This window comes from Lissotriton helveticus, chromosome 7 (assembly GCF_964261635.1).
Source record: "Lissotriton helveticus chromosome 7, aLisHel1.1, whole genome shotgun sequence".
Lineage (NCBI taxonomy): Eukaryota > Metazoa > Chordata > Amphibia > Caudata > Salamandridae > Lissotriton > Lissotriton helveticus.
In genome coordinates this window covers 1,063,886,086-1,063,910,299 of record NC_136068.1, presented here as the reverse complement: position 1 = coordinate 1,063,910,299, position 24,214 = coordinate 1,063,886,086, and positions in this window count along the sequence as shown.

Below are 24,214 nucleotides of genomic sequence, written 5' to 3'. Positions count from 1 at the left end.
AACACAAGGAAATGTTTGCAATAGTCCTGTTCTACCTGTTTTAAAACGAACTGACCCATCTCAGCCACCGGTGTACAGATTTGTGATCGATCTCAGAGAGGTGAATAAGATCGTGGTGCCACAATTTCCAGTTGTCCCAGACATTACCACATTATTGACTATGATTCCAGCTTCTGCTTCGTGGTTTTCGGTGATTGACCTGAAGAATGCTTTCTTCAGTATCCCGATTGCTGAGGAAAGCAGGGATATTTTTTCCTTCAGTTTAGGAGGTCGCAGTTTCCGCTTTAAACGCGCTCCTCAGGGCTACTGTGAAAGTCCATCAATATACAGTCAAGCGCTAAAAACACAGCTTGATACGGTTATTTTACCTAAAGGTGCTACTCTTGTACAATATGTGGACGATTTGCTCATTGCTGCTGATACTAAGAAAATTTGTAAAAAGGCCACGTTGACATTATTGCGTCATCTGTGTGATCTACATCACAAGGTGTCACTTTCCAAACTGCAATATTGCCGACAAGAAGTGACCTACTTAGGTCACCTCTTATCGAAGGAGGGAAGGAAACTGACCCCAGAAAGAATTCAGGCAATAGCGAAATTGAATGTGCCAAGAACACAGAGAGAAGTGCGTGCTTTCTTGGGCATTACATCGTACTGTAGACAGTGGATTCCAAATTTTTCATTATTGGCCAAACCCTTGGTGGCATTAACGTGTAAAGGTACACCCAATCCCATTCCTTGGTCTGAAGAGTGTCAGAAAAGTTTTCTCGAATTGCGCACAGCATTATGTTCGGCTCCTGTGTTAGGTACCCCCAACTACAGTAAGCCTTTCACATTGTATGTCCACGAGAAAGAGGGCTGTGCATTGTCTGTGTTGACTCAGTTATTTGGAGGTAGGCAGCGCCCATGCGCCTATTTTTCGTCAACTTTGGATCTGGTAGCACAAGCATTGCCAAGTTGTTTGAGGGCCACAGCAGCAGCATCTGTTTCTATTCGACAGTCTGCTGGTCTGGTAATGAATAATACACTAATTGTGATGGTTCCACATGCAGTAGACACATTGTTAAATAGGACCAAGACACAGCACTTAACTAGTGCTCGATTGTCCAGTTACGAATTGACACTGCTAGCGAGTCATGTGCACATAAAAAGGTGCAGTACCTTGAATCTAGCTACGCTGTTGCCAATTACAGAGGAATCAGATGCTTTAGAACAACACGATTGTTTTCTCGCAACAGAGGAAGAAACAAAAGGGAGAGTAGATTTATTTGACACTCCTCTTGCTGAATGTGATGGTACATTATGGGTGGATGGTTCATGCTTCAAGCTCCCAAATGGTAACGTGACCGCAGCATATGCTGTCACGACTTTGCACACAGTTGTTGAAACTGCACGAGTACCACATGGTTCAGCTCAAGCTGCAGAATTAGTTGCACTCACGAGAGCATGTGTATTGTCTAAAGGAATGAGAGTGACTATCTACACTGATAGTCAGTATGCGTTTGGAGTGGCTCACAGTTTTGGACGATTGTGGAGAGAACGTGGGTTCCTGACTTCGCATGGAGCTAAGATTCAGCATGGTCAGTTGGTGAATGAGCTCCTTGAATCACTGACCTTGCCCCTGCGAATGGCGATTGTGAAATGTAGTGCTCACAAGAAGGTGACTGATGATGTTGGTCGTGGAAATGCATTTGCTGATGAGATCGCGAAAGAAACTGCAAAGAATGTAATGAGCCGAATGTATGTTGCAGGCCCTGAAAGATGGACTGGTGATGTTGGAATATGTGAGGACACGATAGAGAGTGTGAAGTCCATCCAAGCTGAGGCCACAGAGAAAGAGTTGAGCACGTGGAGAGAGAGTACAGGTAGAATGGATGCATATGGTTGTTGGATTGAATTGACAGAGCGTCAGAGATGGTTGTTACCCGATGCATATGTGCTTGCAGTAGTTACAATGGCTCATGGAATGTCTCATATCAGCGTGAAAGGGATTTGCGAGTTGTTGGCCCCAGTGTGGAACAATTCAGGGATTCCCAAGTGTGCAGAGAATGTCGTCAAGAATTGCATGGTATGTCTGAAGCACAATCCTGGTAGGGGAACCCCAACTCCAGCTGGTCATTTTGCACCTCCTACGTATCCGTTCGAGGTTTTGCAGCTAGATTTCATACACATGGAGAGGTGCAACAACTTAAAATACGTGCTCGTTGTTGTTTGTGCCTTCTCAAGATGGGTAGAAGCCTATCCCCTAAAAGACAATACTGCCATGTCCACAGCAAAAGCCCTTGTGAAAGAGTACTTCCCCAGGTTTGGAATGCCTAGAATGGTCTGGTCTGATAACGGAAGTGAATTTGTGGGTCGTGTGATGAAGAGAGTGTGTGAAGGGCTAGGTATACGACAAAAGTTCCACGCTGCAAATCACCCCCAATCAGTTGGATTAGTAGAATGTTACAATGGCACGCTTAAACTTAAATTGGCCAAAATCCAAGCGAGCACAGGTCTTAAATGGCCTGACGCTCTACCCTTAGCACTCCTATCCACCAGAATGACTGTGCATTCGCGAGTGAAACTCAGCCCTTATGAAATTGTCTTTGGCCGGCCAGCCAACATATGGGGAGTGCCTAGGCCCACGAAGTTCAGCGAGCTAGAACACCCTATTTTGCTTGATTACCTGTATGAATTGACGGCTAAATTGCGTGTTTTGCATCAACAGGTACATGACTCCCTGCCTCCGGCCTCTGATACTCCAGGACACCCCATAAACCCTGGATCCTGGGTGTTGATAAAGAATTTCCAAAGGACTAAAAACGACCAGCCCAGGTGGACGGGACCATACCTCGTCCTTCTCTCTACCAGATCGGCAGTTCGAGTGGAAGGGAAGAAGGCCTGGATCCACGGGGTCCACTGTAAAAGGGTACCCTTACCTCTGCCCTATGACCAGAGTAAAGAACTTGATGCCGTGCCAAATACTGTCCCTTTTAATGATTCGCACGTAAAAGAAACTGACTCTGAACAAGAAAACGAAGACATTTTGCACAAGGCTGTGCCACCATCCAAGCGAGTGAACATTACAGAGCCTGAATAATTACAAAAAGGGGGTGGTGATGGACAGAGTATCTGAGTTAATCAGAACAATCCTATCCAGCCAACAGATCAGGGCTTGATCCATCACCGTTTTTTAGCTCACTGCACCATCCCAGTTCAGAACCTGGCTATATGCAAATTAGTCTGTCCCTGGCCCAGTGCATCATGGGAACAGGGCAGACCAAACTACCAAGCCAATTCTTCACTGGAAAGGAAACAAGCTTCCGAGGACTGGTTTCTGGCATTACAGCCGTCTTCGGCCCGGCTTGCTTGAATCCTGATGGTGCAATGAGCAAGGGACTCATGTCTGAGCATACCCTTCCACACTCATGGTGGCCAAAATAATTACAAAAAGGGGGTGGTGATGGACAGAGTATCTGAGTTAATCAGAACAATCCTACCCAGCCAACAGATCAGGGCTTGATCCATCACCGTTTTTTAGCTCACTGCACCATCCCAGTTCAGAACCTGGCTATATGCAAATTAGTCTGTCCCTGGCCCAGTGCATCATGGGAACAGGGCAGACCAAACTACCAAGCCAATTCTTCACTGGAAAGGAAACAAGCTTCTGAGGACCGGTTTCTGGCATTACAGCCGTCTTTGGCCCGGCTTGCTTGAATCCTGATGGTGCAATGAGCAAGGGACTCATGTCTGAGCATACCCTTCCACACTCATGGTGGCCAAAATAATTACAAAAAGGGGGTGGTGATGGACAGAGTATCTGAGTTAATCAGAACAATCCTACCCAGCCAACAGATCAGGGCTTGATCCATCACCGTTTTTTAGCTCACTGCAGCATCCCAGTTCAGAACCTGCCTATATGCAAATTAGTCTGTCCCTGGCCCAGTGCATCATGGGAACAGGGCAGACCAAACTACCAAGCCAATTCTTCACTGGAAAGGAAACAAGCTTCCGAGGACCGGTTTCTGGCATTACAGCCGTCTTCGCCTGACTTTCTGTTCCAGGATCAAACAATACCTGGGAAGCAGCGGTATAATTTGAGACCGAGAAAAACGAACTAGTAAAGTCATTCCTTTTGCAATTTGAGACTAAGATCCATGGACAAATAAAAAAGATACTTCTTTTTCCCCCAAGTACTATTTTTGAAAGTGAAGATCTCCCATCTAGGTAACTGGCTTATTTTTGTTTTTCGAACCGCCATCCGGGTTCCGCTGCTAGGGCCGCGGTTGATTAAAGTCTTTGGGGTGCAGCTGACGATGTTAGGTCGGTAGTTCTGGTTGGTCCAAGGGAGTTGCCCTAGACTGACGGAAGCATCCCTTAGCAGAGGCAACCTCCCACCGCGGGCAGCACTTCAGAGAGGATGGAGTTTCCCGATGTGGAGAGACCTGCCAAACAAATGAACTTTAAGCAGAGACTGTGTAACACGATGACAAAGAAAAGTTTTATAATATTGTGTATTTTTATGCTATTCAGCGTAATGATCTTTTTTGATAAGTTATGTTTTATTCTCTTTCCATGTAACATTTGCGCCCACTGCATCACCTATACCTTCCCCTACTGTTTCTGCTCATTCTTTCCACCCTCTGCCTGACCACGAATCAAATAGGAGATTGGAGTTCGTTAATAACTCCTTTGTTCAGTTGTTACACCAACACCAACTTGTAATGAACACAACTAACTGTTGGGTGTGCGGTCTTATGCCTCACACAACGGACAAAGGTATCCCCTATTTAGTCCTGCCGTTTAGTCACAATGGTTCTGTATGGGCATATAGGACCATGTTCATATATGCACACGAAATCTACCCCCTACGTTCTGTAACAGACAATCCTAGAAAAAAGTGCTCTAGTCAAAGGTATAGTTGACATGATTAAGGAAGGTATTTCTTATGAAACTATCCCTAGAGATGAGACACTATTATACATAGGATGGAACATGACTGGATATGGAGCTACCCTGAGTGAGAAACAGCAAGCTAAGAGATCGTCCCCGATTTGGATTGTACCCCATCAGGGTTATCTGTGTCTGCAAGGTAATGGCACGAATCCCAGAACTCAGCTAGGGAAGAGTGTCTGTACTGAAACGTATATGTTTAGATCTCAGACTTCCCCTGCGTTTTTAGCAGCTAAGGGTACTTATTTCATCTGCCACGATAGAGCCTATACATGGTTGCCCCCTGACTTTTCGGGCTCATGTTTTGTTTCCTTCCTGTTGCCTCCCACCTACACAGCAGCGGCAGACTACCACCGGACAAGGATAGTTAGAGGTGTTTTGAGTGAAGAAGACACTGCAGGTCAAGAATTTGGGGACTTTGCAAAGGGTTTTCCGCCGTTCTGGGGATCCATGGCTAACAGCAGAAACATAAGGCAATTGACAAGGGTAGTTGAGTCCACCGTGATAGAAACTACTGGTGCCCTTAGTAACCTGACTGCTGAGCTCCAGTCGGATCGGCTTATGACCCTTCAGAACAGGGTCGCTTTAGATGTCATCCTTGCAGACCGAGGTGGAGTATGCAGATTGATCCAATCTAGTTGCTGTATCTTCATCCCTGATAACGCTCCAACAGTGTACCAGGCCATCTCCAAACTACATAAGATTTCCGAATCTATTGATGTGGATAAAGGAGATTGGTCGATAATGGGATGGTTCTGGGAACTGATATCCGCCTGGGGATGGAAAAATTCTGATGGTCATTGGGATGGTCTTGGCCATTCTTTTCCTGTTCTATCTATGCATACAGTGTGCTCCTGCAATATGTGGCCTCTGTGTTACATCATGTGTAAGGAAACCTGTGTCAAGAGATGAACTAAGTACTAGAATGATGTTACAGCAACATCTCAATGACTTTAAGAATATAGATCTGGACTCAGACTAACATGAGGATAGATTAATTGCCTATGTAAGGGCAAAAGGAGGGATTGTGGTTCTGAAAATCTGGATTCGTGTAATCGTTCTGGACTCGAGAATTAAAACTTCGTCGAAACATGACGAATTTGGTATCAAAAGACCGAGAATGACGAGCACATCATGTACGTATATTTTCAGCATATTCGAGTGACGATTTCACCTCGAAATCGTCATTTGCGTTCTGAACCCTTGGCTTCCATTTATGTGTTGCCCTTTACATAGGCCTTAATCCAGTTGAATTCAATTCCACAAGGACACATACTCCTTAATCGACTTTTCCATGACCTGTGCAAGTTGGAACCATTGCCCCAGGCCGAACTCGTTAGGTCAGTTCCCCTCCCAGTGGCCGAGCAAGATAGCATCTAGGCTCAACAAGCCATAAAACCATTTCAGCGCGCACACCTGCCGTATCTTGCTCACATCTGTCTCTACTCTTTTGCTTCACTTACTTTATGATGGGGAGGTGCCTGTTTTTATTGGGGGTCCACTGATATCTGATGAAATGTTGGGCCTTGCCAAGTGATTTGTTGTAAGCAGCACGACGTGAAATATGTACATGTCACCATGACTCTGCTTTTCTTTTGTAAACCAATAACTGTAAATGACATACTACGAATTCGAAGAATGTTTGCCTGAAGCTGAATATTCTGTATAAAGAGAGAAACCTGACTTTGTAAATTCGAGCAGTCTCCTGAGAATATACTTCCCCGTGTTGTACTTCTAGGACACTTGTTACCTTGGTTGCAGCCAATAAACCAATCTTTGACTTCACCTAGAAGACTCTGAGTTTCTGTGGTCTGGATCAGGAAGAACCCGAGGTCTCTGGGTGTACCCTGACACCGCTGGGTTACCGGTTCTGTGCCGGTTCTTAAAAACCCAGTACCTCAATTCTTAATACATCACTATCTATTACTCTGCCACTAATAATTTTCGGGTTAAGATGAAAGCGTCACCGGCCAGGCTAAGACTTTCCTGTTTTATGCAATTCTCCTGGCAAGACGGCAAATCTGCAAATTCTGGGTTGATACCACGGCACCATCGCATGCAGGCTGGCTAACGTCATTATATGAAACATCTAAGGTGGACTTGGCCAGATCTTGCAGTAAATGAAATCTGTCTTTCTGGGATTTGTTGGTTCAGTAGAGATAGGATTGTGGTTTTTTTTTGTGTTTTTTTCCCGGGTCCTATGATTATGCCTATTATACTCCACGGACCTTGGTTGGTTCCCTCGGATAACGTCACTGGTCCGACAGGTTGAAAATACCTTGATGGAGTAACTGCTGGTCCACACTTCCCTCTCTTCCCTCCTCATGTCCCTTGTATTCGTCTCCCACCACTCTGGTAATCGTGCCTGGGAATGGGAGAGGATCAAGATCTTATCTGTCTCTCGAAATAGGACACGCAAGGTGGTTGGCGTTTCTTGGGAAGAGGGTATGGCAAATGAGGACAAAAAAAACCAATTGGCCTAGAGTTCAGTGAGACCACTTGCTGACTGAGTGTGTACAACAAATGCTTTACACTGTCCTCTGATACTGCCTTACTGCTAGACCAAGCTACCACTTTAGCGAGTAAGGTTATATTAACTTTAACCTCTGCCATACCTCTGGAGACTGGGGACTCTATAGACACTGTACCTTACTTTGTTCCAATATATATAGAGCCACTTTCTTACACCTAGGGATCAACTGGGAGATTCGGGTGCCTAAGGCTGGTGCTGGGACGCAAGCAGGAGCTATCTGCCTGGCGGGCCCTGGCTGGACAATGTTGTAATCGAGAGAGCTGTAGCCAGTACACCTGGTGAAATCAAGCGAGGCTGCCGTGTCAGCAATACCCAGAGATGTGCGGGCCCCTGCGTCACCCAAGGAGTCAGAGAATTGGGCTGTGCCAGATGATCTGAAGCCCCGAAGGTGAGCACCCACTATTTCCCACCCACACTGGTGCGTGGTTGGTGGCGGGCCGGGGACCAGATCGGGTCTAGATTGGGTGCCTTGGGAGCAGTGGGGGCGTTGCTAAACTACTGTAACGCAACTGTGGGGTCCCTGCCTGAGACCGGAGGAATAGCCCAGGCCCAGAGGTCATATCGGGCCCAGGCCTAGTATTGTGAGGATACGGCCTGCCGGCTGTGTGTTGACGTGGTCCAAGAGGCCTCGTCCTCTCCCCCATCAGGCTTCTTCTCTTGCTGGCATTGCGGTATGGGAGCCAGTTCAGGCTTGAGCCGCAGTGGTGATGCACGTCGGCTGTCCGGGGAGTAAACCATAATGGGATGCAAGGGGGGAGTCATGTAGTCTGATTGGGACCTGGGCCACTGACGGACCTGTTATGTGTGAAGCGATGATTCTTACTTAGCAATAGGTAGAGGCCCTCAGGTGGAATCTAAGTCAAAGCCAGACACAGTGCTGGTGAGGCCCCAATGGCTATTGATTGTATGGGCCACAGGCGAGGACCCGAAGCTACATGTCGGGTTCCAGGGAGCGGTGGGATCAACCCCTCTATCACAGTACAGTACCCAAGCAATCCTTGGGGCCCACCACACTGACATTTGGATGCGCTTTGGAGCGTGGTAGATGAGGGTGATGCCTGGGTGTTGCTCCGGTGACCTTAGGCCTTGGGCTGGAGGGGTGGGGCCACAACACTAAGACTCAGTGGGGTGGTCCTATGGAAGCGGTGCCTTGTCCTGGGGCTGGAGCGGGGCTGGCTTTGTTGGCATCCATGGACTAGGTGGCCTATCTGTACTCAGTTGCTGATTACTATTAGTATAGCCCTTTTGGTCAGCCACGTCACAGGGAAATCGCTCCAGGAAGTCGTGCGGCTGCTGGGAGCCTTGTGGTGACCACATTTGGGGTACATTATACATTGCTAGCAATTGGTATATGTGTTGTGGTGAGTTCTCGTGTTTGTCCCCTGGTGGGTCCCCTGGATTAGCGTGCTATAACAAAGGCGGTGGGGTCGAGAAGGTTGGTCCGCCGCACTGACCCACCGAAACCTACTGCTGCCAAAACTAGCATTGCACACAAATTTGTTGGGTGGTCCTTGCAACTTAATAAATGCCCACAGCTAATGGGTCATTTCCAATATAATCTTCCGCCCACCTCTGCGGGATCATCCCAGACGCTGGGAAAAATTCTGAAGGGTGACCCACAGCCTAGACCGGCACAAACAGAAATAGCACTGGGAGAAAAATTGAATAGTGTGCTGTCTGCGGTGGAGAAAATTGGTACGTCCTTGGAAACTATGAAATATGTCCTCTAAAATAAAATCAACAAAACATCACTATAGATTTTCACCAGCTGAGGGCTGACAAACGCAAGCTGGCTGACAAACAGCGAGCAGCTGAAAAGCAACTGGAAGTATTTCAACCAGCCACCTGGGAAAACACTGCTGCATTACAGGCACTCCTTGGTCGCATAGCTACACTGGAGGACAGAATTGAGAATGCGAAGGGCAGATCGCCCCGCAATAACATACGAATCATAGGATTTCTCGGGGTTGTAGGAGAATAGGTTCTGTTATCCTATGGTCACCCCAAATTTTTGCTTTTTGCTTCACTGGTTTATGACTTAATGTGGCTGTGGGCCTGCTAATCAGACCCACAGCCTGCTGTTCTCTCTCTAAATTAATGCCAATGCACTTTAGGTGCATTACGAAATTGGAACTGGTTCACCTTATTGGCCCCTGTAACAGTGTACCCAGGTACCCAGGGCATAGGTGCTTCCAAGGCCTACCAGGGGCTGCAGCACGTATTGTGCCACCCCTGGCCTGGCCTCCATATTTGACACAACTGGCTGATCACTCAGCTGGGGTAAGTCGGTGTAACCACCCCTAACTTAGGTGTAGTATGCCTATACCTAACCCAAAATGGACACATATGTTCCTATCAGCCACTCCTATGGAAGGCCTCATCAATCCTGGAGGCAGAGTGCTTGGAAATATGTGAGATGGTGCTCTGGCATGAGCTGAGCCTGTCTGCAGCTTTCGGAACCATGTCCTTTAGCTGTTTCATGATACTGCCATACCATATACTCTTAAGTGCATTATAATCCTCGCGGTTAAATGCTATCTTTGGTTTGGCTTTATCAAAACATGTCGAGTAAGGTGTCATACGAATTGGAATACTACCCCCTCGCCAGTTCTGGCGATGGGGGTAGCATTCCACCCTTCTAGAGGGATACGACATGTACCTAACCTGAACCCCGGTTAAAGTTAAACAGAGCCTCAGCATCACAAAATGGATGCTGCCACCACAGACACAAGTCTGACCTCCTGCTGCTGGGAGTCCTTCCAGCGAGGGTGGCTTGGACAAAGGGTTTCCTGCCTTGGGAGGTGCTAGCACCACCCCAGACAGGATTTTGTGTATTGGGTAGGACAGGGCTGAATAGAATCAGACATGCCTGGGGCACACAAGGTGTCCTTGTGCATTTGCCAGTTCAAACCGGTGCTGGGGCTTTCCAGCCCCAGTCTTGGCGCAAAGCTGGACAAAGGAAAGGGGGTGTAACCACCCCCCTTCCTGGTCCCACCCAGAGGAGGGACCTAGCAGGTAATCCGGCCCCTAGATTTGGAATAAGAGTAGGAGCTGTGTCCCAAGACTTCAGATCATCCTGAACTCGACTTAAAATAAGAAGAAGACTGGACTTCGACATTCTGCTGCACAGAAGACGGAAGAGAATCTCCCTTGTGGCCAAGGAGTGACCACCCTGTGAATACAGGCACCAACCAGCAACTCAATGTCTGTTTTGCCGCCGCCTCTCGCCGGAGTCGGAGTCCGAGCCCAGAGGCTGACAATACCCAGACTCCCAGACATCTCAGAGCCCGATCCACAGTCCCTGAAAAGAAGAGACCCGTGGAGGCACCGAGAGACGTGGGACCGGACATCTTGGAAGACCCCCGAGAAGCTGACTGCGCAGCACCCGAGGCACCCTCGATGCTGTGCTTTGGGGTTTGAGAAGCCCCAACACCGAGCAGCATTTGCACCGAAGATCAGCCCCCCAGCATCTCCACGATCTGCGTGGGACCCTTTTGCACTTTGCCACTCGACGCGCCATCCTGGCCACTTGCCACGTGGCTAGCGGCCATCTTGGCGACGAAAACTACGACTTACACCGCTGGTCTGGTTGCTCTAGACTGGCCCTTGCTCCCCTGAAAAGGAGCACCCGCTCTAACCTTGCTGGTCCGAGTGAGAAGCTTGCATCGATTCCTGTGTGGCTTGCTTTAGCCAAGGCCTGTTTGCTCCAATCAAGTTGCCGACACCGCCATCAGCGCGAACCTGCGTGGGACAGCTCGTGATCGACTCCTGGACGTCCTTGACCTCTTCGTGTCCACGTGGCTGCAGAGACAATCTTCACTTCATCAGCTGTTTGCACCCGACATCGCCTGGTTCCATCCTGGTTCCACGGTAGTCACTGGCTAGTGACTTTGAACATTGTCCCCTCTGCTTTCAGGTCTTCACCTCTTCAGATCCACCCTTGGATCCACCGGAACTCTCCTCGACGACCCGCCTGCAGCATCTTCAGCTCCAAGCACCATCGACCTGCGTGACGAAACCCGACACTACTTCGTACCTGTGCACCCGCTTCCTGTGGGTGAGGTAACTCAGCAACGCCAGTGTTCCCACACTGGTGTACACCTCTAGTGCCTGTGTCTAAAGTTTTAGCCTTGTAGGTCCATCGGAAGGTTCCTTAAAAACTAACATTGTAACTTTTACGCACCATTGACATTGCATTGGTGCATGCGTGGGCTTTCTGCACTGCACCCGAGTCCCGCGGGCCTTTCCCGACTTCATCACTGCTAGTCCCGAACAGCTCCAGCGATTCCCCAGGCCCTAGGCCTCTTCACTTTCCCCATAGTGGTCCTCATACCACTATTTTAGTATATGGTTTAGGTGGCCCCTAGGGCTCATCCATATTCGTGCAACTTTTGTATATTTAAACTGTGTTTTGTTTTAACGCATTTGCTTCTGTGCTCATAAAGAGCATAGGGGATATTTGTAGAAATAAATCTATATATATATATATTCAATATATATCTGTGTTGTGTCCTTTCATTTGGTATTCAAGGGGATTGTGTATGGTAAAACAGCTTGCTTCACATGCCTTTACAGAGTTTAGCCTAAGACTGCTTAGTCCATGCTACCCCTAGGATAGCTTGTCTATAAGGTTGACTTTACAACCTCCACCATAAGGGCTGCTTGGCATGGTACAAGGTGATCACTAGAACTAGTGAGCATCATATACCAGGCCAACTTCTCACATTGGTGAGCAGCGGATTGGGATTTGAGCTCGCTGTTGTTTTACCATTACAATCTTTGAGAGTATCATTTGAAAGATCATACAGGTACCTGATAGGTACACTAAAACAAGACTAATATACTTAAGTTCTACTGAACTTAGTTGTTGTAGAGGATAGGGAGTAGCACACCCTGACTACAACTACTAGAGAGGTTTAGTAGGTAAACACAAGTGTAGGTAGATTGCAACATATCCACCCACACTAGAGCAATGTCTGGAGCAGAGGGATCCACTGGACCTATCTCTGTTGAGAGTGACCCTCCAAGGGCACCATCCAAATTTGCTATCTTTAATTTTAAAGAATTAAGGCAGCTGCGTTCCTTAAGAGTAATCAAAACGGGTCCTACCCCTACAGCAGATCACCTCAGAGAGCTTTTAGAAAAGTCTGAAGCTCTAAAGACCTCTAAACCAGGCCCCTCAGGGACTGGAGATGGAGGCTCTCCCACTGAAATGATAGCACTGATGCCCCTGTCCCTGTCATCCAGATAGATGAGGATAACCAGACCTCTGGGGATACTCAGCCTGAGGATGAGGAAGAAGAGGAAGAGGAGGAGGAAAGTGGGTCTGATGATGAGAGAAATAGTCAGGTGTTAGTCAGCAGGCTTAACCAGGCTAACTTAAGCTTATTTGGGACTGAAAGTGGGTCCAACCCATTCAGACCCCCAAATGGACTTAACCAGGAGCCCAGGAGGAGGAGGAATCACTCAGGTGAATCCAATACCTCCCAAGCTTCTAGAGGTTCTCATGGTCACTCTAGAAGAGTGATGTCTAGCCCTCAGAGAAGGGAACATGAGGCCAGAATGAGAGAGGCTGAACTTAGGATCCAGAAGCAAGAATTAGAAGTTGCCCTGGCCAAAGAGAAACTTGCTAGAGCAAGGCAGCCTAGAGAGGGTGGATTAGGATCCACTGGTGGCAGCACTATCCCTAAGGATAAAGACAGGTCCTATGATACTAGAAACCTGAGTAAGATTGTGCCCCCCTACAAAGCTGGGGATGATATCCACAAATGGATGACTGCACTTGAGAGAGCCTGCAAAGTACAGCAGGTCCCTCAGGATCAGTGGGCAGCAATCTTGTGGCTCTCCTTCGAAGGTAGAGGCCGAGACAGACTCCTCACAGTTAGGGAATTGGGAGTCTAAAAACTACCTGGTCCTGAAGAGTGCTCTGATTGATGGGTTAGGCTTAACCACTGAACAGTACAGGTTAATGTTCAGAGATACCCAGAAGACACAGACTCAGGACTGGTCTGAATTTGTTGAATGTGCCACTAAGGCTCTGGAGGGCTGGTTGCTGGGAAGTAAGGTTACAGACTATGAAGGATTGCACAATTTGCTTATGAGAGAACAGAGTTTAAATAACTTTCAGAACCAGCAGTTGCATCAACATTTGGTTGACTCAGATCTAACCTCTCCCCAAGAATTGGGAAAGAGGGCGGACAAATGGGTTAGAACCAGAGTTAAGCAAAAGAACCAGAACCAGGGTGGTGACCAAAAGAAAACAGACCAGAAGGGTGGGGAGCAGAAAGCTAAAGACCAGAAGTCTTCAACAGGGCCCCAAACTAATACTGAGGGTGGGTCCCAAACTTCCAAGACGAAGAAGAAAGAAGGTCAAAGAAAACCCTGGTGTGGTTTTTGTAAAAACACATCTCACTGGACGAGTGGTTGTAAAAAGGGTGGAGCCCCCAACACTGCAGCCCCTAAGGCACCTGCACCCACTAGTACAGTTGGCAGTGTTGGTCCGCAAACTAAGGGGGTAGTGGGTATCACCTTGGGAACTGAGGGAGATTCTGGCCTAGTCAGAACCCCTACACAGGCTGTTCTGATCTGTGATGGGGAAATTGATTTTTCCCCTACTGTCAGTCCCAGTAATCTGGGCAAGTACAGACAGACACCTTTAATAAATGAAAAAGTGGCTCAAGCAAACAGGGGCACATGTGCCAGTGTAACTATGGTGACACCTAGCTTTGTGGACCCTGGACAATACATACCAGGTGATAATTACCTGGTGACCAATGCCAGCAATGTCACTACTACACATAGTGTGGCAATTGTTAACTTTTCCTGGGGAGGGGTAACTGGCCTAAAAAGAGTTGTGGTTAGTGCTGATCTCCCAGTAGAATGTTTGTTGGGCAATGACCTGGAGAGCTCTCTATGGTCAGAAGTTGAGTAGAGGACTCATGCAGAGATGTTAGGGATATCATCACATGTCCTTGCTGTGACCAGGTCACAGGCCAAAAAGTGCCTCTCTGAACCTCAGGTCTTGGATCCTGGAACAATGGACCAAGTACCTCCCAAGACAAGGAACAGGAGGGTAAAGGCTGTGCCTTCCCAAATGCCTACAAGTGAGGATCAGCCTTTACAGGAAGATGATCTTGAGACCCCTGAAGGAACTGTCCCTGAAGAGCTTGAACCTGATCAGGTTGAGTTTCTGGAGACAGGGGGGCCTTCTAGGGCAGACTTGGGGCAGGCTCAGTTAACCAGTCCTTCTCTTGAACCCCTCAGACAGCAGGCTGCTGCTGAGGCTGCTGGGAATGCTCAAGGTACCCATAAAGTTTATTGGGAAGATGGGCTCCTTTATTCAGAGGGTAGAGACCCCAAGCCTGGTACAACCAGGAGGTTGGTCATACCTCTGCAATTTAGGGGCTTCCTTCTTACCTTGGCACATGATATTCCTTTAGCAGGACACCTAGGCCAGAACAAAACTTGGGACAGACTTGTCTGTCACTTTCACTGGCCTCACATGTCAGACGATACCAAGGAGTTTTGTCGCTCCTGTGTAACCTGCCAAGCAAGTGGCAAAGCAGGTGGTACTACAAAGGCCCCCCTGATACCACTACCTGTGGTGGGGGTGCCCTTTGAAAGAGTGGGGATTGACATTGTAGGACCAATGGATCCCCCTACAGCATCTGGGCACAGATTCATACTGGTGGTGGTGGACCATGCCACCAGGTACCCAGAGGCAATTCCACTTAGGACCACAACAGCTCCTGTTGTGGCCAGGGCCTTACTTGGAGTTTTCTCCAGAGTGGGGTTTCCTAAGGAGGTAGTATCTGATAGAGGTGCCAACTTCATGTCAGGATACTTAACAGCTATGTGGAAGGAATGTGGTGTCAACTACAAGTTCACCACTCCCTATCATCCACAATGCAATGGGCTTGTTGAGAGATTTAACAAGACCCTAAAGGGTATGATCAAAGGATTACCAGAAAAGCTCAGGCGAAGATGGGACGTCCTTCTACCCTGCCTTCTGTTTGCTTACAGCGAGGTCCCACAAAAGGGGATTGGCTTCAGCCCCTTTGAATTGTTGTTTGGGCACCCTGTAAGAGGACCCCTGTGTTTGGTGAGGGAAGGATGGGAGTTACCTCTCAAAAAGCCCAAGCAAGACATAGTAGACTATGTACTTGGTCTCCGCTCCAGGATGGCTGAGTATATGGAGAAGGCATCCAAAAACCTTGAGGCTAGCCAGGAATTACAGAAAGCCTGGCATGACCAAAAGGCTGTCTTGACTGAGTACCAGCCTGGACAGAAAGTATGGGTGTTGGAGCCAGTGGCCCCACCAGCACTCCAAGACAAATGGTCTGGACCCCATACTATAATTGAAAAGAAGGGAGAGGTCACCTACTTGGTGGACCTAGGAACTCCCAGGAGCCCCCACAGGGTGCTCCATGTTAACAGGCTGAAAGCATATGTTGACAGGGCAGACATGGGCTTGCTCATGGCTACAGATGAGGGGCAGGAGGAAGAGAGTGACCCTCTCCCAGACCTGCTGACTCAGAACCCTGAGGATGGCTCAGTTGATGGGGTGGCCTTGGATGGCAGCCTCACTGAGCATCAGCAACATGACTGTAGACAAGTTTTGCAGTCATATCGACATATGTTCTCAGTCAGACTAACTGGTGTACCCATGTGGTGGACACTGGTGACAGTCTTCCTGTAAAGAACAAAATTTACAGGAAACCTGACCATGTCAGAGAATGTTTCAAGACTGAGGTGCAAAAGATGCTGGAATTAGGTGTCATTGATCCTTCAGAGAGCCCCTGGCTAGCCCAGTGGTTCTGGTCCCAAAACCTCACACCAAAGATGGAAAGAGAGAGATGAGGTTCTTTGTGGATTACAGAGGACTCAATGCTGTCACCAGGACAGATGCACACCCTATTCCAAGGGCAGATGAGCTCATTGACAAATTGGCTTCTGCCAAGTATTTGAGCACATTTGACTTGACAGCTGGCTACTGACAAATCAGGTTAGCTGAGGAGTCTAAAGCCAAGACAGCATTTTCTACCCCAGGTGGGCATTATCAATTTGTGGTAATGCCCTTTGGTTTGAAAAATGCACCTGCCACCTTCCAAAGGTTGGTGAATCAAGTCCTTACTGGGTTGGATGACTTTTGCGCAGCATATCTGGATGATATTGCTGTCTTTAGCTCCACCTGGGAGGATCACCTGGTCCACCTGAAGGAAGTGCTAGAGGCTCTGCAAAAGGCAGGCCTCACTATCAAGGCAACCAAGTGCCAGATAGAGCAGAGTAAGGTTGTGTACTTGGGCCACCTTGTAGGGGGAGGCCAAGTTCAACCACTGGAGAGTAAGATCCAGACCATAAAGGACTGGTCCCCTCCAACTACCCAGACTCAGGTCAGAGCTTTCTTGGGCCTGACTGGATACTACAGGAAGTTTGTTAAGAACTATGGGTCCATTGTGACTCCTCTTAATGATCTGACATCTAAGAAGATGCCCAAAAAGGTTCAGTGGACAGTAAGCTGTCAAAAGGCATTTGATGACCTGAAGAAGGCCATGTGCTCTGCACCTATCCTGAAGAGTCCTGACTACTCAAGAGAGTTCATTGTCCAAACAGATGCTTCTGAGTTGGGAGTGGGAGCTGTGCTTTCACAACTTAATGTAGATGGTCAAGACCAGCCCATTGCTTTTATTAGCAGAAGGCTGACCCCCAGAGAGAAACGTTGGTCAGCCACTGAGAGGGAGGCCTTTGCTGTGGTGTGGGCCCTGAAGAAGTTGAGACCATACTTGTTTGGCACTCACTTCAAGATTCAGACCGACCATAAGCCCCTCTTATGGCTTAATCAGATGAAGGGTGAAAACCCCAAACTGCTCAGGTGGTCCATTTCCCTACAGGGGATGGACTTTACAGTGGAGCACCGCCCAGGGACTGACCATGGTAATGCAGATGGTCTCTCCAGGTACTTCCACTTAGAACATGAAGACACAACTGGTCAAGGTGTAGTGTAGTTCCTATCTTCCCAATAGGCTCTGCGCATTGGAATAATACCTACAGCAGTAAAGGCCTAGGCCAGACGTTAACTAGGTCTACTACTGTCGATACTAGACTTAAGTTTTGGGTTTGCCAGCGTAGCTCAGAGTTCGCTAGAAACTTTCTCGAATGTTCAAGGAGGAATTAACTTCCCTGATTAGACAAGAAGGGATTTAGTTTCTGACAACCATAGAACATGACAACTTTGCTCTCCCCTAATCAAGAGTCAATCTCGAGAGTCGTGTGAACAAAAGGCAAATTATTTTACTCAGTCAGTACGTGCATTCTTAGTCTCATCAGAATGTAGAGAAAAGGAAGAGACGGGCGTGTTCAATAAAAAGGTGTTATTTATTGATCAGTCTCTTTTCTCATACAAGAGAAATGGATCGATATTATTGCAATACTTATAGTTAAGTAAAGTGCATACATTAAAAGCAATAGTATAAAGTAATACTGTAAAAACATTGATATGGTTTCTAAGCCATATGATGTTTAAAATGAATAAAATATATTTACATACACATATACATTTGACTAAACGTACTCAACTGGTGTTTCTAAATACGCCTACCCCGTGTCCCTGACCTAAGCCTAATACGTGGGCGGGAATAGAAAGTTACAGTTTAAGTTAAGTTTGTTTTTGCCAAGTGAATAACTAAAGAATTCTCTGTGAGGGGTTATTCAGTTCTGTACCTGGAAGTTAGGATGAATGAGGAATGGTATCTCTTTCTCTGGTCTCGATATTCCAGGCTGCCTGCGAGGGCTGCCCAGAAACGCCAGTGCTGGATTCTCGGCAGGAGAAAGCAGCGCGTCTCTCAGCGCGTCAGGAAGGCGGGGCTGTTGCCAGCGGGGTCTGCTCTGCTCTCGGCTTCGGCAAGTATGGCTGCTCCGTCTCGTCACCACGCGTGTGTTTGCATATGGCAAGATCGGTAATATTTATACCTTTAAGGTGCCGAGATTGACGTAAGGATGGACATAGATACGTCAATAAAGATGTCATACGATTTGCTCGTTAGCACATTCTTTTACTAAAGTTCTCGGTGAAATCAAAACAATGGCCGCAGAATGGTTCTATTTCTGTTGCAGGTGCGCCTTGCTGGTGACATGAAAGGTTGTATGAATTCCCTTCACAGGCTCCATGCAAACTAATTCCGTTACACAGAAGCGTGCCGCTTAGTGACATCGCACAATTGTTGCCACTAAGAAACACTTTCTGTCCTTTATTACTGACACATGCATGTGAATAGGGCAGGTTCCAAGTTGTTTTAAGGTACCCCTTTCCTAATTTCTCGTACATGCCAGCCTGTATATATTTTTGGCAGTATTGAAACCTGAAGGTTGAGATTGGAATATTTATGATTCCGTGTATTATCCATTCACTGACAGGTCGTTCTGACATTGTCATTGGTAATCTTTCTAGTTTTTCAATGCTCAAGATTGTATAATCAGCACCCTTTTGCGCCATACCTATTTGTCTATCAGTAAGGTTAAAGATTTGGAATAGTGACGTTGTGTTGATTAAACGCCAAGGCACATAGCCTGAACGCAGATTTTGTAACGTCCAGCCAAGCTGTACAATAGAACGCAATTGTGACTGACCATGTTGTAATAACAGTAAGTCTTGCGATAATATATCGATTGCTGACGACACAATACTGTCCAAAGAAAAAATTCTGGAGGACAGAGTCATTAACCCATTGTCCACTACAGAAAGTGATTTTTCCAAATTAATACGGTCAATTTCCCGTATTCTCTCTGCTGTTTCAATTTGAGTAACCTTCCAGGCCTCATTGTATGCTGCATATACAGAGGCTGCTATGAAACGTTTTTGACGCTGTTTGCGTGGTCCCAAAGTGAAATCACGCAAGTCAGCACCATCAGTAAGTAAAGTTAGGTGTTGCTTAATTTCTGCCAGTGTGGAAGTTTGTAGCCATTGAAGGCATAATTTGCCCACACTGTAGGTGGTTATTATCCCTGGGTGATGTCTTTGAGGATATCTAGGGTCTGGCCTGTTCATTTTGAAACCCTGTGTTTTGTTCAGGAATCTGTCTTGACAGTTATTAGTATCTGTGGGCCAGATCAACCACTGTTTCCAATTTGGATGTGTTCTGTTTTGGTTTAATATATGGTTTACGTCTATCTCTTCATCTGTATCAGAGTTATTGCTAAACATTGTTGGCTTTGGAATAGACGGTTTAATTAAATCTTTGATTTTGGCTAAGCCAAGACAGGTGGTTTGTTGAACAGTGTCATTTAAAAATATCATTTGTTCTGGGATCATGCAGGCTCTAAACAAAGCTTCTATACCCTGTACTTGCCATTCTTTTGTACCCCAAACACTTTTCAATTCAACATTTTTGTCCCAATAATCAAATCCAAATGTATTCATTTTTTCAAAGAATGAGTCTGAATATAACAATTTTGTGTTGGTTATCATGGTCTTGGTTCCTGTCTTGTTTGATAATTTAAAATAAAATGCTTCAGCATTACTTGTGTTAAAACCTGAAAAATATGAATATTTGTCGTAAACGGTTCTTGAGCTCCCTTTTGGAGGTGTTGCACAATGTTCCCATTGATTATAATTTAAAACATTTCTAGGTTGTGCAGATCTATGTAAAAAGTGGTTACCATAGTGGTTATAGCAATACATACTGTCATAATTTGTAGAACCCTGCAAATAATCATGTTTGGTAAATTTAGCAGACATTACTAAGTCAGACATCATGTTATTAATGCTTTCGAAGTCCCAATCATCAGCAAATGAGTTTGGTTTTGCAAAGTCACTCAATGAGATCTTAATTTGGTGTGGATATTTCAGGATCTCGACCGGACCATAAATTTCATAGTCAGTGTTGTCCCAGGCTACCCCACCAGGTATCGGATTGGCTGTGAAGTTGGCTGAAGAAAGTTCTCTTTTCTCGACGTGTGAAGATGTGTGTGGTTTGAGGATCAAGTTGATGTTCTGACTTGCTGTGTCCATTTTAGCATATTTTCCCTCAATGAAGCGTCCCAAAGTAAGTACCATGATGAGCCAAAGTATGAGGATAAATGCACCAAAACCCACCCAAAATTCAATCCATGGAGAAATCAGATATGTTTCTTTCAGTTGTTTCAAAAGTTCCTTAGCTTTGTCTTTAAAGGATTTTGATGATGGCTGTGTCTTTGATTCACTGAAGCCTTCAGAGGAATCATCGAAGTTTATGAAGTAGCCGGATGCAGTTCTGTCAATTGTTCCAATTGGTTCAGGATTTTTGTTTCTTGCATTGTCACTTGGTACTTCATTATAGATTGGTGTGTCTCTGCTAAATGTTTTTATTTGGGTTTTCAGAGGTCTCAGTTCTATTACATTGTTGCATAGTCCTTGTTGTTCTTCTGTAGGCGTTTCGAATGTGATGAGCCTCTTCGTTAGGACCTCTGTACTGGTAGCAAACCTTGGTGTTCTGCTACTTATTGGGAGTCCACTTGGCCTACTGTTTGTTATCGGCCACATGTTGTGGTTTTACCAGGTCGATGGATACAACTCGGTTCTCCTTTTTACCAGCAAGTGGCGGTAGTACAACTGATCTTGTCCCGTTGACAGACAAGACAGGAACTGCTTTTCTGTAAGAAGGCCCAAATTCCTTCTTTACCGCGATCTTCTCCCTGACTAGATCCCCGACTTTTGGAATCCAGACAGGTCTTGCTGGGACAGGTGGTGGTTCTTCAGTGGTTGTTGGCTGTTGTTTCAACTTTATGTTGCTCAGGTCTTTTCTTGTTTTGTTTAAGTCCTGCAAAATAGCCAAACGGTCTTTGATATCAAAGCTTTTTTTTTCACCACTGAAGTCTGACTATCAATGTCAGAGATCATCATCCTAGTTCCAAATAATAATTCGTACGCACTGAATCCCCTCAGAGAATTTCTTGGCAAGTTATTGAGACTACGTTGGACACTTATTAGATGTTTGACCCACCCAGCTCCCGAACCTAATATCCTTTCCGCTATAGATTGCTTTATGCCTTGGTTTTTTCTTTACACCGTCCCGTACCCTCAGGAAGGAAGTGAGAAGATTCCCGCTGGACTGTGCTCATTCGGCCATGTTTCCCCCCAGGCTGGTGGGCCTGAGTGAAAACAATGGTCGAACGTAGCATGCTCTTAGCGTATATGCCATTTAGACTCGCAAATCTTTGTATAACAGTCCGGACGTCAGCCGAGTGCTGGTGATCTACATTCTAAGTGGAACTAGCCTGTATATGTTAATCGCAACCCTTCCTTATTACTCCTGATTTTTCTTGGAGTAGAACGACGAGGTATTAAACTGTTTCTCTCCCCACTGCGATCTCTGTTACAGTTTGGGCAGTTTTTTACAAACATGGTATGACGCAGGCTCATGCCTGGCCACCAGTACCGTGATTGTAATTCTTCCAGAGAATCTTTTATTTTAAGGTGTCTGAGACCCTCGCCCATGTGTGCGTCTGCGATTAACAAGTTTCTCCTGTCCATGTTTGGAATCACTCTATCCCCCACTCCAGGGATTCGAGCAAAAGGGACGGAGTTTGCATCGATTATGTATGTGTAATTGAGTGGATAGTTGATCGGTAACGCTGAGCAGTCGCCTTTTGATGACGTTTTCACTGCCAGCACTGTTTCACCGTCAATGTATTTTAATGTACGCTTTTTTCGATCTACGGGAGCCGATTTAGTGGCTGCCGCTGTGGCTGTCTCAGCCAATGAATTCCCTACAACGTGAACGCCATCACGCTGATGACTCAGTGAGTGAGTCACGTGAGTCTTTGGTAGTTCTTTTTGTAAAAGAGCTATTTGTTCCCAGAGCATTTTATGCTTGATTGTTCCACCTTTCGCATCCTTGAAACCATTCTGAAGCCAGATCTGCAAGTATTCATTGTAAGATTGAACGCAATAATACGAATCGCACACTATGAGTGTGGGGAATTCCCGATCGGTATTTTCAAGCGCCATCTTGAACGCCAGTAGTTCAGCTCGCTGAGCTGTACAATCTCCTAAAGATTGTGTTTTAGTGATGGCTGGTTTAAATTTTCCTTCGTGCCAGCGACCTTTAACGATCGCGCACGCAGCACTGTAAGCTTGCTTACCCTCCACTGCGGGTTGTGCTGATCCGTCTGTATATATTATACAGCCGTAGTGGTCTAGAGGCAGAATTTCGGTTGGCGGAGGACATTCAAATTCATATTGGAGAAATTCTTGTGTTTTTAAGTAAGGATCAAATTCGTACACCACGTCTGTTGCAGCAAGAGAATTAGCCCATTGTATCCATCTCGGATGGAGTGCTTTAGCATTTGGAATGCTTGCCTTTGTTACCGCCTCTAGGGCTGGTATTGGTGTCACGATTATTATTCGTTTACCTTGTGCCAGGGCTCGTTCTTTTGCTATAGCTGTCTGTGTTGCTGTAAGAATTTTTTCCGTTGGGCTAAATTTCATTTCAGCCTTAGTGTACAAGTGTGATTTGAATGCAATTGGTACCTTTTCTCCCTCATTAGAGGTCAGGTATGTGAATCCGCATCTCCCTGGGATGACTCGAATCACAAGATTGCGTGTGTTATCACGTGTTTCTAATTTTGTTTTAATTAGCATGTCTGTTTGTAAGGATCTCAAAATTTCTGTGTGTATTTGAGTCCAATTGGATCTTTTAAAATCTGGTTTAATTAGATCATAAAGGGGTTTGACCCTTTCTGCGTAGTTTGCAATGTATGTTCTTCCGAAATTTAGGAAGCCTAGAATTGACTGTAAGTTTTTTAGTGTTCTAGGTGCTTGGAGTACGGCACATTTCTCTAGGAAATTGTCAGCCAGGCTTTTGCCTTCACTTGATAACTCATATCCTAAGAACAGGACTGTCAGATGGGCAATTCTGGATTTTTTAAAGTTGAATTTGTAACCCTCTGCTGCGAACCCAAGTATTATGGTGTTCACTCTTTTCAAGTGAGTCTCCAAGTCATCATCTGTTAAGTAAATGTCATCGACATAAGATAATGCTTCATCATCATATAGTTGAAGTAATTCTGTTACTCTCGCTGAGAATACCCCCGGGCTGTTCTTGTACCCCTGGGCTAACCGACAGAATTGTTTTTGAGTGCCATTTACTGAGAATGCAGTTAAATATCTGCTCTCTGGTGCTATGTTTTGACAAAAGAATCCATTAGAGATGTCCAAGGTTGTTTTGTATTTTTTGCGCACTATGTTATTCATTAGTGCAGCACTGTGTGAGTTTTGCACTGCAAAAGTTTTGCAACATGTGTTAAGGTGTCGGTAATCCAAAACTAGACGATATGAATTGTCTGGTTTGGAGACTGGAAACAAAGGGTTGTTCATTTGTGAGGTGCAAGTTTCAATCACCCCCTGGTATTCTAGCTGATCTAGTATTTCATTTACCTGTTTTTTAGCTTCTTGCTTAATTGGGTACTGCCTTTGTGCAGTAGGTTGTGATTTTAACTGGATTTTGTGAGGAGGAGAGTCCTCATCCCATCCTACATGATTTTTATATAAAGCAGGTGCTAGAGCCACTGCCCACTTTCTAGCAAGTGTGTATTTTTTATGAATTGGTATATGATTCGAGAAGGCAGGCATAATTACTTCTTCGCCATGAGGGCACTCCCTGACAAACTCTGGTGGCCAGTCTTTTTCAGCTAGAAGGATATCATAGCCCTTGGAGAGATTATCCCAAAATAGTCCCCTTATTTTCCTAGTCTTATCTCCCTCTATACGTA